Source organism: Hemitrygon akajei, chromosome 6 (assembly GCF_048418815.1).
Source record: "Hemitrygon akajei chromosome 6, sHemAka1.3, whole genome shotgun sequence".
NCBI classification, from domain to species: domain Eukaryota; kingdom Metazoa; phylum Chordata; class Chondrichthyes; order Myliobatiformes; family Dasyatidae; genus Hemitrygon; species Hemitrygon akajei.
Genome location: NC_133129.1, coordinates 168,268,713 through 168,283,108, shown reverse-complemented (window position 1 = coordinate 168,283,108; position 14,396 = coordinate 168,268,713).

The following is a 14,396-nucleotide window of genomic DNA, read 5'->3' as shown; positions in this document are numbered from 1 at the left end:
TGTAAAAAGCAGCGGTCCCAACAATAACATTTACACACTTAGTCCAGCGGTCATGGAGCATACGGATTTTGGACCACCAGAAAGTGTCCACAGATGGATGATTGATAAGTCTGTGGTCTAAGGTAGAAGGAGATGAGTTATACAGCTCTCATTAGATGCACATGCAGGTCAACTCTTTAAATGATTTTGCAGAAAGTTTGAAGTTAACAACTCATCTCCTACCTTAGGCCATGAACTTATCAATCAATCCTGATGAGCTATTAACTTCAAACTTTCTGCATAATCACTCAAAGAGTTGAACTGTATGTGCATGTAAGGGGAGCTGAACTTTACGCCACAAACTTATCAATCACCCCTGCTGTGGACATCTCCTGGCGGTCCAAGATCCGTATGCTCCATGACCGCTGGACTAAGTGTGTAAATGTAGGAGGGGACTCTGTAGAAAAATAAATGTGCTAGATTTTCTAAAATTGACTCCTTCTACCTTAGGCCACGAACATATCAATCACTTCTCATATCTGTCTTGCACTTCCCTCATTTTTCGCAGAAACTCCAGCCATTACTGCTCTGCTGTCCTTCCTGCAAATGCCCCTTTCCAGTCAACTTCGGCCAGTTCCCTTCTCATGTCACTCTAATTTCCTTTATTCCACTGAAATGCTGACACATTAGATTTTATTTTTTCCCTCTCAAATTTCAATGTGAACTCGATCATATTGTGATCACTGTTCCCTAAGGGTTCCTTAACCTTAAGCTCTCTTATCACCTCCAGATCATTGTACAACACCCAATCCAGCACACCGATCCCCCAGTGGGCTCAACAACAAGCTGTTCTAAAAAGCTATTCCTTAGACATTCTACAAATACTCTCTCTTGAGGTCCAGTACTGACCTGGTTTTCCCAATCTATTTTCATGTTAAAATCCCCAATGATTATCATGACATCGCCTTTCTGACACGCCTAGGGCAAATTCAAGTTGGCTTTTTCCACTGAGGTTGGGCAAGACTGCAGCTTGATGTCATGGGTTAAGAGTGAAAGGAGAAACGTTTAAGGGGAACATGAGGAGGAACTCCTTCACTCAGAGGGTGGTGAGGGTGTGGGATGAGCTGCCAGTGCAAATGATGCATGCCGGGTTGATTTCAATACTTAATGGAAATTTGGATAGGTACCTGGATGGAAGGGGTTTGAAGGACTATGGCCTGGGTGCAGGTCAATGGAATAAGGCAGATTAATGGACTGGAAGAGCTGAAGGGCTTGTTTCTGCACTATAGGGTTCTATAGCTCTAATAAAGTGGGAAGTGGGAATAATCATTCATGACTTATTAAAAGTGATTCCAACAAAGTAAAAACAAATGGTCAAATCAACCATGGGTGTATTCAGTGCAAACATAATTTATACAATGTTTGCTATTTAATTGACTAGATTCTACTCAGCTGATTATCTGCATATACAAAAGCTGAAAATCATGTTATCATTGTGATTATAATTCTTAAGAAACTATAATGAGGTTTCATGTTTACGTGTAAACTGAATATTCCCCATTCCTGTTTCCCTCTCTCACCTTATCTCCTTACCTGCCCTTCACCTCCCTCTGGTGCTCTTGCCCCTTCTCTTTCTTCCATGGACTCCTATCAGATTCCCCATTCCCCAGCCCTTTCTATCTCACCTATCAACTATCCAGCTCTTTACTTCATCCCTCCCCCTCCTGGTTTCACCTATCACCTACCACCTTGTACTTCTTGCTGCCCTTCCCTCACCTTCCTACTCTGACATCTCTTATTTTCCAAAGCTGATGAAGGGTTAAAATTGACTGTTTACTTTTTTCCATAAATGCTGCCTAACCTGCTGAGTTCCTCCAGCATTTTGTGTGTGTTGCTTTGGATTTCCAGCATTTGCAGATTTTCTCCTGTTTATATTACTGAATATCTAACTTCTGTTTATTTCCCAGCTGATCTTTAACTTCTTCTGCCTAAATTGATCTAGGGTTGAAATAAGCCCAAGTGATGGAATTACGATTTCCAAAAGGTAACCAGCAAATTCCAAGCACTTATACTGATGCCAGAGCTTGGTGACTCAGCTCTGTTCAGATGTCGGCTTAAGTTTTATTTTAAAGAAATTATCCCATAATACTAAATGTTGTAATCCAAACAGCTGCTACTCCCTGAGCAGAACCGGGCCAGATGGCATCAGTATTGACAACCAACCTGCCAGTTCACTGTGTGAAAATGACAAAAGTTGTAGCTGAATATTAAAAGTTTGTTATTAAGTACCTCAGTCTTTGGTATACACTCAATTAAATAAATTTAGCATTATGGAATGAAACTTATTCCAAAGATATACAGGTCAGGATTAGTAAGTTGTTGGGCAGGCTATGTTGGTGACAAAAGCATGGCCACAGGAAGGGTAAGACGAGGGAACATGAACTAGTCCTCACAGAGGGATCAGAAGTGGAGAGAATGAGCAATTTCAAGTTCCTGGGAGTCAAGATCTCTGAGGATCTAGCCTGGTCACAACATATAAATGCAGCTATAAAGAATGCAAGACAGCAACTATATTTCAGTAGGAGTTTGAAAAGACTTAGTTTATCACCTAAAACACTTGAAAACTTGTATAGATGTACCATCAAGTACATTCTGACAGGCTGCATTTCTGACTGGTGTGTTGGAGGTGGGGGGTGTGTGGTTTGCTGCACAGGACTGAGGGAAACTACAGGAAGTTGTAAAATTAGTCAGCTCCATCTAGGGTACTAGCCTCCATAGTATCCAAGAGATCTTCAAGGATCAGTGCCTCAGAAAAGTGGCACTTATTAAGGACTCCCATCACCCAAGGCATGCCATCTTCTCATTAATACTGTCATGAAAGGGGTACAGAAGCCTTAAGGCACATGCACAGCGATTCAGGATCAGCTTCTTCCTCTCTTCCATATCATTCCTAAATGGACATTGAACCCCTGAATACTACCTCACTTTTTTATATATTATTTTTGTTTTGTGCTATTTTTAATCTATTTAATATACATATATATATAATTGATTCTTAAAATATGCAAAGGAAATTTGTTACTGCAATGCTTTGCAAAGCTATAACGAGACAGCGTGATTTGATTTTCATATGGGAATATACCATCTTGTTTTGTCCCAACTAAGCAATGGTTTGCATGGTTGCACCAACTTAATCTACAAACGTTTGTAACTGTCAATGCCACAATGCCACCTTTTGCAGTTATAAGACAGACTATTTGACAAAGTATACAACTCAGCAATTCTAAATAATACACCTTTCTCAATTGATTATGATATCTTGTAATTCATTGACAATCCATAACTTCAGTGTAGATTTAAAGATCGGTGAATTAAAGTAAAAAGTACTTGATTTTGGAAGGAGCTTTAAAAAATAATATGGATATATAAACAATTCTCATAATTATCTCAATAGTCAAAGGGCCACCTCATATCCATAAAGGTCCCGATAGATGGAATGTCAGGCATTCCAACATCCCTCTCTTCTCTCAAGGTCAAGAATTCATTTCTGGATGAACACACCAAACAAGACCAAAAGGAAAAAAAATAAAATAAATCAAGACAGCTGCTTGAGCATTAAAATAGGCCTTTGTCTTCCTGGGCTTGGAAGCCAGGTATCAAACAATGTTTCAAAGTTTAAAGCAAATTTATTATCAAACTGCATATCTGTCACCATATGCAACCATGATATTCATTTTCTTGTGGGCATACTCATCAAATCCATAATAAGAATAACCATAACAGAATCAATGAAAGGTAACACTAAATTGGGCATTTAACCCATGTGCAAAAGACAACAAATTGTGCAAATACAAAAAGAAAGAAATAATAACAATAAATAAATAAGGAATAAATGTTGAGAACATGAGATACAGAGTCCTTGAAAGAGAAACCATAGGTTGTGGGAACATTTCAATGATGGGGCAAATGAAGCTGAGTGAAGTTATCCCCTTTGGTTCAAGAGCCTGATGGTTGATGGGTAATAACTGTTACTGATGGTGGTGTGAGTCCTAAGGCTCCCCTGTACTTTCTTCCTGATGGTAGCAGCTAGAAGAAAGCATGACCTGGGTGGTGAGGACCCCTGTTGATGGATGCTGCTTTCCTGTGACAACACTCTGTGTAGGTGTCCTCAATGGAGGAGAGGGCTTTACCTGTGATGGATTGGGCAGTATCCACTACCTTTTGTAGTGGTGCTTCCATACCATTCTGTGATGCAGTCAGTCAATATACTCTTCACCACTTATCTATAGACGTTTGTCAGTTTTAAATGTCATGCCGAAACTTTGCAAACTCCTAAGGACGTACAGGCGCTGCCTTGCTTTGTTCTTAATTGCACTTACGTGCTGGGCCCAGGACAGGTCCTTTGAAGTGTTCCAACTCATAGTTCCTCTCCAGTTAGGTCAAGGAAAATATAAATGAATAAGACTGGGTGAGAATTGATCTAACCCTCTCCATATGCCAATATTTGCTTTTCAAAGTCCAATTAATGAGGCTTACTCAAGAATGGTCACAAAAGAAAATTTCCAAATGACTCGTGACCTTCATAGATTTTAGTCACAACAGGAGTTGGAAGATTTCTTACTAACAGTTATACCAAATAAATAAATCCTCTTAAATTTATGAGACCTTGTAAACATATTTTATAACATATCATTGGCTTTCTGTATTGAGCCACATTAAATTAAAGGTGACGTATTACTGAATTATAAACACAAGGGGCTCCGCGCATGCTGGAAATCCAGCGTAACACACACAAAATCCTGATGAAGGATCTTGGCCCAAAACATTGACTCTTTATTCTTTTTCATAGATGCTGCCTGACCTGCTGAGTTCCTCCAGCATTTTGTGTGTGTTATGCTGAATTATAATCATTGGGTACATTTAAAGCGGAGGTTGTTAGCTTCTTAGTACCGTTGTCAAAGGCTACAGGGAGAAGGCAAGAGAATTAGATTAAGAGGGAAAATAAATCAGCCTTGATGGAATGACAGAACAGATTCGAGGGGCCGAATGCACTAAGGTCTAATTCAGCTCCTATGTCATATGGTGTTATGGTCTTATGAAAAGTTCTGTATTGATTTAGTTCTGAAATATTACCTTTAATTGTATAAATAAATCCCACATGAATAATACCTTAAGGCTGGCATAGATTTTTGATGAGCAAAGGGTTGAAAAGTCATGAGGTAAATAGGAAAGTGGATTGGAGCTTACAATTAGATTACTCATGACCTTGTTGAACAGTAAAGCACGTTCATGAGACTGAGCAGCCTACTCCTACTCCTATCTAATTGGAGATTCCTGGCAGAATTTTATTTGTGATTAAATTTCACTCGAACTTTACTGTTGGCTAAAGTCTCTCAGGAAGTGATTATGGATTGTAGAATTCTGACCCTTAATTAGTGAAGCTGCAGCTATATGACTCTCTAAATACAGTGTTTAAGCCATACCAAAAACGTGTCTTACAGTGAGAAGAAAACAGTGAAACAGTTAGCTTATAATTTTGAGGGGATTCAAATCAAGTTCCATGATTATATTTCATTGTATTAAGGGTACTCGAAAGATATTTGCCACATAGACACACGATTCAAATTCCTGCACAGATTTAAACTCCCTTTCACAAAACTGAGTGGTTACAGAGAACCACTTTACGTGCACTTCACACAAAGGGTTCACAAGACTCCAACTAATAAAAAATACCTCACAGTCAGTGGTATGGAAAATACAAAGCTAGCCATCTGCAAAATGTCATCTCTCCCAAGTGCCATCTTGGATTAATGTCTGTGATATTAGCTAAAATGGTAATATTTATGATGCCATGCACATGTGATGCTGTTGCAAATGCTTTTCATTATACCTGTGCATATATATATATATACTCGTGCATATGACAATGAACTTGACTTTGGAAATGCAAAGCTTCGTGCATAAATAAAATCTGAAATGCTCATAAACAAATCATCAAGTTCAGCACACGTACATCTTCACCAGAGTTTACCTTTCAATCTGTCCTTGAAGGGGGACAGCTTGGAACAGCCTACAGGGAAGGAGAGGCTGGGAAGCCTACAAAAAAATTTCCAGTCCATATCACACAAACTGCTGGTGGAACGCAGCAGTTCAGGCAGCACCTATAGGGAGAAGCGCTGTCAACGTTTTGGGCCGAGACCCTTTGTCGGGACTTATGGCTGTAATAGCGGGTCTGGGTCAAAATATGATCAAAAAGTTGAAGGGCCAAAGAAATAATAGATGGGGAGCAGCAAGAGAGGGTTTCACTGAACTCCCGTCGAAGAGAAGATTTAAACCTTTTTCAGTGTAGGCATCACTGGCAGAGGCTTCACAGTAGTGAATTTAAAAGGCAAACACGAGGAAATCTGCAGATGCTGGAAATTGAAGCAACACACACAAAACGCTGGTGGAACGCAGCAGGTCAGGCAGCTCCCTATAGATGCTGCCTGGCCTGCTGCGTTCCACCAGCATTTGGTGTGTGTTGCTTGAATTTCCAGCATCTGCAGATTTCCTCATGTTTGTCCAGGTCATATCATGTGCCTCTGGTAGACTGTATGCTTTGCATTTATTTTGGGTCTGGAAAAGATGTGCATGTTATCAATTTTCTATCTTATTGCTGGTCATGCCATTTGTACCTCAGTAATGACTCTACTAAATGGAGGGTTGCTGCAGTATAATCTGATTTTATTATATATGTGGTGGTAACTCATTATGCTGAATACTACTACGTCTAACTGTCTCCAAGTTCTATAATTCTCTACAGTGGTTGAAAGGAAATTGTATGTTCCTCACCACAGGAGTTTCATGGCTAGCAGTACAAATAATTTATTTAGTTCCAAATGATACAATAGTAAGAGCACAATATACAAACGTTTGTAGAAGCAGAGGACCAATCTGTGGTGGATCCTGATGTATAAGATCTTTAGAATGGCCACAAACAATGCAATACTTCTCATGTTTACCAGCTTTTGTGGGTATTTTTATCATTTGGAGGGTCAGATTCAACTGAGTCCCACCAGGATCTGTATTTGATTATTTTTTATGGATTTGGGCTTGGCTACTGATGACAGTGGGCTTGTGAATGTGGTAGTAATGAAGAGGGAGACTTCAGGAGGAGATATAAGCAGATAAATGAAATAGATTTAATTCAGATTGAAGTCTTACTTCTTCAGAAAGAGAGTAAAGAGAGAAAATAAAGATATTTTACTTATTCATTCTTGGCACTTATCATACATTCCTCATTTTCTCTGAATTGAAGAGGTAGCTTTGAGTCAATCAAATTGATTTGTCCAGACACACATAAAGAGCAGAATGCTGATTCCTTACCCTGAAGAAAATGATTGGTTTCTAATGACTACTGGATAGCTTTGTGATTATTATTACAAGATTAGTTCTTTATTAAATAGGTGGAGGGCCAGGTAGTGTTGAGGAGGCAGGGAGTCTGCAGAGGATTTGGACAGATTGGGTCAATGGGCAAAGAAGTAGCAGTTGAATTAGAAAGTAGGGAAGTGGTAGAAGAAATAAAGCAATAAACTATTTCTAAACAGGAAGAAAATTCAAAATTCAGAAATGCAAAGGGACTTGTGAGTCTTTGTGCAGGGTTCCCTAAAGTTTAACTTACAGGTTGAGTCAATGGTAAGGAAGGCAAATGCAATGTTAGCATTCATTCTGAGAGAAGGGTGTCCAGAGGAATTTCACGAGAATTATTCTAGGAATGAAAAGATTCATTAATGTATGAGAAATGTTCGATGGCTCTTGGTCTGTACTTGGAGTTTAGAAGAATGAGGGAGAATCTCATTGTAACCTATCGAGATTGAAAAGCCTAGATAGAGTGGATATGGAGTGAATGTTTCCTAGATTGGAAGAGTCTAGGACCTGAGGACACAGCCTAGGAATAAAGTGACATCCATTTAGAATAGAGATAAAAAGGAATTTCTTCAGCCAGATAGTGATGAATCTGCGAAATTCAATGCCATGCACAGCTGTAGAGGCCAAGTCATTGAGTATATTTAAAATGGAGGCTGATGAGTTCTTGATTAGTTAGGGCATCAAACGCTATGGGGAGAAGGCAGGAGAATGAGGTTGGGAGGGAAAGTAAATCAGCTATGATCGAATCATGGAGCAGACGATGGACTGGATGGCCAAATTCTGCTCCAATGTCTTATGGTATTATGGTTTTATTAATTCCAAATAGTAAGACATTAAGTGAAGAACACTGGGCAAGTTGATCTAGCAGAGAGGATGCTCCATTTTATAAATGGAAGCAATCAGAAGTAAGAAAATTTCCTACTCACTGGTATGCCTTGGCAGGAGTATTGTGGAAGATAGTCCTGGATTTGGAAGCGACCAAAGCAGGTTTCTTCTCCTTGGAGCAGAAGTAGTTCAGGAGGCATCGAATATCGCTGAACAATAATGCTAAGGGTTAAGGTAGAGTAAATAAGCAAAACCTGTTTCCGTTGCTGAGTAGATAATTGACTAGAAGAAATAAACAGCTTAACATTTATTAACACAGGAACTAAAGGATAAATTAAAAGAAATGTGCTTAAAAGAAACTTGTTATATATAGGCTAAAATAAATTTGGAAGTAGACTTAATATTATTTTTCAAAAGGCACAGACATACTAGGAAAGGAAATATCTGTGAGAAAGGGGGCAGGGAACTGAACATGTATTGAATAGGAACAAGATTCAACTGTACAACCCTATATGCCTGCTCCATCATTCAAGAAGGTCGAGATTTATCTAATTACTGAGCTGAACTCGACATTCCCACTCAACTCCATAATTCTCCCACTGCCCAATCTTGAATCCATGTATATCTGACATATGCACTCAGTTGCCGCTTTACAAAGTACCTCCTGTACCTAATAAAGTGGCCACTGTGATGGATGATCAAGGTCTTCTGATGCTGTAGCCTATCCACTTCGAGATTCGACATGCTGTGTATTCAGAGATACTCTTCTACGGACCACTGTTGTAACACGTGGATACTTGAGTTGCTGTCACTTTCCTGTCAGCTGGAAATAGTTTGGCCGTTTTCCTCTGTCCTCTCTTGATAATGATGCGTTTTTGCCCATAGAACTGCTGGTTTACTGAATGTTGTGTTTTGTTTTACACAACATTCTCTGTAAGCTCTAGAAAATGTTTGTTATATATTTTTAACTCCAAAACATTAAACTAATTCAAAGGAAAATAAAAAGGGTTTGCATGTTCCTTTCGTGGCTGCATGGGTTTCCTTCGGGTGCTCTAGTCTCCTCCCATAGTCCCAAGACGTACTGGTTGGTAGATTGATTAGTCATCATGAGTTGCCCTGTGATTAGGCTAGGTTAAATCGGGGGGGTGCTGAGGGGTGGTGGGGGTCGTAGCTTAAAGGGCCAGGAGGGCCTATTCTGTGCTATATTCCCAATAAATGAATAAAATGAAGGGAGCTGAAATATCTGAGTCTCAGGTTGTTCTTTACTTTAAGCAAGGTACAGGTGTATAACAAGGTAGTGTCATAACATATGCAGTTCACATATTTTTACGTTTAACCTGGAATTAATCTTTTAAATCAGTAAGGATCTTGATCAAATAATATATTTGCAATATTACTCAAATACAATTGAAATATTAAATACACAACACTCCTCCCTGCTTACCTATAAGCTCCAACTCAATATAAAATGCATCTCATATACAGTACTGTGCAAATGTTTTAGGCACCTATATACAGCTAAAGTGTCTGAGACCTTTGCACTGTACTGTATTATTCAATGTAGAGCAGACAGCAAATTTGTAAATCTGGTAGTTTATAAAGGATGTTGGGAATGGCAAGGGTGGAGCACCTTGCCACCTTGAGTGAGACAAGTGACAGAGGAGGAGTGCTGGGGTGACACGGGTGTAGACGCACCCAGCCCTGAGACACCAGGCAAGGTCACTTCATTTGAAACCATTGTTTTATTGATCATTAGAGAATGTCTCTCTGTGCTTCCCATTCCCTCCCCTCTCTCTTCCCTTTTTCCCAACCACGATACCCCTCTCCCTGCTCCCTTTCCATTCAGTCCACAATAGAAACCCATATCAGAATCAGGTTTGTCATCACTGTGTTGTCATGAAATTTGCCCTTTCTTTTCTTTCTCACGTCCCTTCTCTCTTTCACATCTTTCACTTTCTTGCTCACATTTATTCTCTCTACCTCTTCTCTCCTTTTCGACTTCTCACTTTTCTTTTTCACATCTTCCTTTTTCTTCTTTCTAGGATGTGCATCTTGATCTTGGCAAGGTGCATTGAGTTCACTGGAGTATTCTCTTATTAATCCTATTGCTTCCTTTACAATCTGATCTCTCCTCTGTTTTTGTATCTCCATTGACTCCTAAAAGCCTTCCATTCATCCAGCTGGGCTTTGGTCTTTGCATCTACTTTTATAAACAGCATTTTGTCTCTCACTTGAAGTTCATGCTATCACTGTAATGCACGCAGAGTAGATTCTGGTTGTTTATGCTTACAAAAGCCAAACTTTCCTGAAGCTCCTTGAATTCTCTTCCAGCTTAAAACCAAGCCACATTTTGCAAGTAACTGCCTGAAAAACATATCAGAGGCTTTCTCAGATATGGTATATACAAAAACTGTTGTGGTCGTACCACTACTTTCATCAGTTTCATGCTTCCTCTGAGCAACGTGACGTGGTACTTACTTGGTCCAATATGTCTTCTAACCAAAGGCACAGATTTGGCAGCAACACCTGCTTACCATCTGTAGGGAAAGAGTTCATGGTGTACAGCATGGAGACAATTGTGGCATCATCCAGTACCTTTCTTAAGTTGCTTTCAGCTGAATCTGTTGCAGGGGATGTGGTATGCAAATAGTGGATGGATCTCCAATCGAGATCTAGTTGTCTCAGCTAATCATGTCCCACAATGTTGGTCCTCCTGTTTCAATCGCATACAAGCACAGTGTGGCTTGTTGGTTTTCGTATTTCACTATCATGAATGTCGTTCCCACGGGAGTTGTTTTTGTTTCTCCAGTATAATTTCTTAGTTGGATATCTGCAGACTTCAGTCTAGTATCTTCGAAATGCCATTCAAACTCGCTTTATGGAATGACTGAAACAGCAGAGTCAGTGTCTAATTCCATTTTAATTAATTTGCCATTCATTTCTGGTGTAAGCTATATTGCTTGTCTATTATTAGTTTTCACATTGCAAACCTCAAGGGTACCCAATTCTGCGTCATTTATCACGATCAGATTTTTCATCAACTGTATGCAGATTAGTGCTCTTTTTGAAACTGACGTTTGACTTTTTATACCTTTTTCTCTTCACTGTGCAGTCCATGTATTTTTGTCTGCCTGTCATGTTCTTTCTATGTGTCCTATTTGAGGCACTTCTGCAAGTTTTGCCTTTAAATCTGCCTTGGTCTGGTGTATGTGAGCCCCTGTCACAATAGTAACATAATTTGCTCGGCCAGGCCAGTTTTGTTTAGACATTGCAATTTTGTTCACACTCACTTTCATTGCTGACTACAACTAGTTTGTGTCTCTGTCTGCAATTTCCATTGAAACAGCAATTTCAACTGCTCTTTTAAATGTAAGTTGTGCTTCAGATAGGAGCAGTTTTTGAATGCTTTCTTCTAATGGGCTGAATTGTGTTATTCAGCCCATTACTTAACTGACATTACTCAGATAATCTCTTCAATTCAACCACATATGCTGAAATGGACTTCCCTTTCCTTTTGATTCCACTTATGAAATCTAAAGCACTCTGAAATCAACAATGGTTTTGGTGCTAGAAGTCCCTGCATTACTTTCATTATATCAGCAAAGCTCATTTTGCCTAGTTTGGTGTGGTTTGGCCTTTTTAGGTGGCACAGTCACGATTCATTAGCAAGGGCAAATGTAAATAAGGCAGGGAGAAGCAGAGGGGCCTTTGTTGGAACATCCATTGTGTGAATAGAGCAGTGATTTACTGGGGAGGTTTTTTGCTTGGGGGAGGAACATATCTGGCAAGTTTCTTCTTCTTTGTTCTTCATCTGTTAGTACATAGCAGGGAGAATGGCTGAAGGTGTTACGCTGTGTACTTTGTGTGAGGTGTAAGAATTCTAAGAGATCTTCAGCCTCCTAGAAAACCACATCTCCACCAGGTGCATTGAGCTGCTGCTCCTCAGAGAACATGTCAAGGAACTGGAGCTGCAGCTCGACGACCTTCTGCTAATATGGGAAACAGAGGAGATGATCGATTGGAGCTACAGAGAGTTAGTCACCCTTAAGTTTCAGGAAGCAGGTAAATGGGTGACTGTCAGAAGAGGAAAGGGAAATAGGCAGCCAGGACTGAGTACCCTTGTGGCTGTTCCCTTCCAAAATAAGCATACTATTTTGGATGTTGCTGATGGGGACGACCTACTGGGAGGGTGCCACAGTGACTGGGGTCTCTGACACTCTGTCTTAAGAAGGAAGTTGGAAGAAGAGAGCTACAGTAGTGATTGGGGATTCTATAATTTGAGGAGTAGACACAAGATTCTTTTGACAGGATAGAAACACCTGGATGGAAAGTTGCCTCCTAAGTGCCAGGGTCAGGGATATCTCAGTTCAGGTCCACAACATTCTAAAGGGGGAGAGTGAGCAGCCAGAAGTCTTGGTACATATTGGCACCAATGATAGAGGTGGGAAAAGCGAGGAGGTCCTGAAAGAGAATTTAGGGAGCTAGGTAGGAAGCTGAAAAGCAAGAACTCCAGGCTAGCAATCTCAGGATTGCTGCCTGCATCATGCACTAGCGAGGGTAAGAACAGAATGATTTAGCAGATGAATGCATGGCTGAGAAACTGGTGCAGAGAGCAGGATCTCAGATTTCTGGATCATTGGGATCTTTTCTAGGGAAGGTATGAACTTTACAAAAAGGACTGTTTACATCGGGAACCGAGGGGTGCCAATAGCCTTGTGGCAGGTTCACTAGAGCTGTTGTGGAGGGTTTAAACTAATTTGGCAGGGGTATGGGAATGGAAGTGATAGAGCTGAGAAGAGGGCTGTTACAAGCAGATGCAGTATGTAGTGAGATTGTCAGGAAGGAAAATAGATGATAAGGCAAACTTGCAGTCAGTCGGATGAGTTGCAGTGTGAAAGGGGGACAAAATCAAAAAGGGTGACAAATGCAGGGCAGAAAATGTTATATTTGAATGCATATAGTATACAGAATAAGGTATACTAAGATCTTAGATAATAGTATATCAGTAATAGTATCTTAGTATAATAATATCTTGTAGTGCAGTTAGAGATTGGCAGGAATGATATGGGTTATCACTGAGCAACGGCTGAAAGAAGATAATAGTTGGGAGTTTAACATCCAAGGATACACATTGTATGGAAAGGATAGGTAGGTAGTCCAAGGGAATGGCATGGCTCCATCTGTTGGTAAAAAGCTGCAAGTGTAATAAAACCTAATGGTAGTTATATATAGGTCTCTGAACAGTATCCAGCATACGGATTACAAATTACAGTGGGAGATAGAAAAGGCATGTCCAAAGGGCAAGTTATGATAGTCATGGAGAATTTGAATATGCAGGTAGATGGGAAAATCAGGTTGGTGCTGGATTCCAAGCTAGAGCGTTTGTAGAATGCTTACAAGACAGCTTTTTAGAGCAGCTATTCTGGATTGGGTGTTGTGTAATGAACTAGATTTGATTAGGGAGGTTAAGGTAAAGGAACACTTAGGAGTCAATGATCCTAATATGATAGAATTTTCCCTGCAGTTTTAGAGGGAGAAGCTAAAGTCTGGTGTATTGGTATTACAGTGGAGTAAAGTGAGTTGCAGATGCATGAGAGAGGAGCTGGCTAAAGTTGATCCGGATGATGGCAGAGCAGCAAAAGATGGAGTTTCTGGGAGCAATTCTGAGCAGAGTAGATATATCCCAAAGACAAAACATTTTAAGGGGAGAATTATGCAACTGTGGCTGACAAGGGAAATCAAGACCAACATAAAAGTGAAAGAGAAGGCATATAATAAGGCAAATATTAGTGGGAAGTTAGAGGATTAAGAAACTTAAAAACCAACAGAAGGCAACTAAAAAAAGTCCTAACAAAGGAAAAGATGAAATATGAAGGAAAGCGAGCCAACAATATCAAAGAAGAACATTTTTTCAGATTTATAAAAAGTAAAAAAAGAGGTAAGAGTAGATATTGAACTGCTGGAAAATGATGCTGGAACAATAGTAATGGAGGACAAGGAAATGGTAGATGAATTGAATAAGTATTTTGCATCATTCTTCACTGTGAAGAATTTGTTGGAATTGCATCTGAGAACATATCTCAAGGTGTGATAGTAGCATTAGAGCAGAAAACACAATTACATTAATACGCTGGGCAAATTGATTCATCCAGGAGGAATTTACAGAGGTGTTCATCTGATGCAGA